Source organism: Triticum dicoccoides, chromosome 4A (assembly GCF_002162155.2).
Source record: "Triticum dicoccoides isolate Atlit2015 ecotype Zavitan chromosome 4A, WEW_v2.0, whole genome shotgun sequence".
In the NCBI taxonomy this organism is placed as follows: domain Eukaryota; kingdom Viridiplantae; phylum Streptophyta; class Magnoliopsida; order Poales; family Poaceae; genus Triticum; species Triticum dicoccoides.
In genome coordinates, this window is record NC_041386.1 from 250,546,689 (window position 1) to 250,548,999 (window position 2,311).

A 2,311-nucleotide genomic window follows, 5' to 3' on the forward strand; every position below is an offset into this window, starting at 1 on the left:
CATCGCCGAGTGATTGCATCCTCATGGAGCCTCTCGACAAGATTTGTCGTGATCATCATCAACATTTTGAGCCCTTCCAAGATATTAATTGAATTCATGATGAGAAGTACCCTCCTTGCCCTTGATGATTTGTGTTATCATCGACCACTTTATTGCCTTTCGTTCAACACAAACTTGTCCGTGTCTATAGCACCCTATTGCTTTCAAGTTAATGGTCGATATTTCATTCTTAGACTATTGGTTGTTGAATCACCTTTCTAACATGGATCATGCTACCTAAGACCATATTTTGGGTGCACTTTTCTACCAATGCTTGATTGTGTATGTTTTCCTCGGGCATACATCCTTATATCATTTGATCCGACATATGTTGACTCCTTCACATAAGTGTGGAAATCCATCTTTTGAAAATCTCAATGAATTGCCGCTGAGTTCATCAGCCACATATTCATCCTCCCCTTGGTTTTAATGATGAACACTTGTTTTGGAACTCGCTTCCATAGTACATTTCCCGAGAATCTTACATTGTCGTCTCGTCAATTGTGTTGCACCTTTTCTTCTCAGGCATCCTGAGTCTGAGGCATCCTGGCACCAATTAGATCTGAATCTCAGTCAGATATGATGGTTGGAACATATTTCCAAGAGTTATTACATTGGTCCTTATATATTGGTAAGGTGGGGTCATGCCTATCACACCTGGCCGGAGGACTTGTTGTTATAGATTCCTTTTCAGCAAGGTTATCCCTTCTTCCATGAGGGAATTGTAAGACCTATTCTTCAAGTTATTCATGATGGATCCTTTGTGTCTCCAGAGTCTGATCTTCACTCGTTGACCATGTCAATGCTATCTCGAAGCATGTCTATGGTATTCCGATTTTCAACAAGAACATTGAAGCTAATGCTAAATGTTTCCTGCTCAATTATCCAAACACCGTTGTTTGGGTAATGTCATGAAATTTCTCTCCCCTTACTTAGAGGGTTTTCTACTTTATATCCTGTCTTGGATATAATCCTCTGCTTGACTTTGGGAAGGATATACCCCTGATATATGTGTTTAAACACATTTTCCTTTCCGTTGTTTTGTTCAAACTTTCTTATAATATACTTAACTGAGCAATGGTAATTCACTGCTTAGGTAAGCACCTCGTGGTACAACTCTGCTAGTAAGACCCTATTACTATAAATGATGACATTTCGGTAGCCACCGATGGACGAGAACTTTGCCTAATGGTCCGCCTCGTTCAACGAGCAGGAAAATGGTTCTCTTCGTCCCTCGCCCTTGGTATCAACATTGTTGCCAACATAACTGATAGGCTACCCTCTGACATGTCTTGCTATCATGACCATGCAAGATATCAATGTTTTTCCTACTTTTAACCACATGGTGGGCCCATAACCCACAGGTCCCAGGATCGAAATCTGACTCTCCTGTACACCCTGTTTCCAAAGTTATTCCTCATGTGTGGTTTCGCAAGTACTTCACGAGCCACCTTCCGAGAGATCATCTATTCTGGTATTATACGCAATACGTATTCCCGTTGCTCTGAACGCCTTTCACCCTTTGTCTCGGGCATCGAATGATTGCCTCCCGCTTGAAATTTCTTATGGTATCTTCTAACTTAACTCTTGATGTTTTCTTAAGTTCAATTCGAGAGTTACTTTCTACCCCATTCCCTAAGTTATGTACCAGATAGTCAACCTGGTAAGGCCCGCCCTTCCCGAGTCTTCCCCCATATCATTTTCGTAAGTACGATGAAGATCCCGAAGAAAGGATGACGACTTCATCATTTTGACCTGAAACATAAGTATGAAGGCATCAATATATTGGATTGACCTCTTCGAGAAGAGCAACCAGCACTGAGAAGACCTGTTAGAATTCCGTAACCAATCTCTCCCCCTTACTCCCCTCCTAAATCTTGGGACGAGATTTCTTGTAGTCTAGGAGAATTGTGACGTCCGGATTATCAAGCTACAGTAACCTCTGCTAATGACGCCACGTCACCTCTATCACTGTAGTTAATCTCGGGTTAGTTCAAAACCGATTCTAATTCAAATTTAAAATAAAGTTAAAAAATAAAGGTTTCAAACATTAAAATAAAAATGTTCAGTTTGTACTAAATATTACCTAGATAATTATGGTGTAGAAGACACAGTTTTATAAAATGCCTAAATAAATTAAAAATGTTTTAAAACAAAAAGTAAATAAATAAAAAGAAAACAAACTACAAAAGAATCAAAAGGATAAACCCCCCCCCCCACCCCCTGGCCCAACTGGACCAGCCAACCCAGCAGGCCACAATGGCCGGCCCAA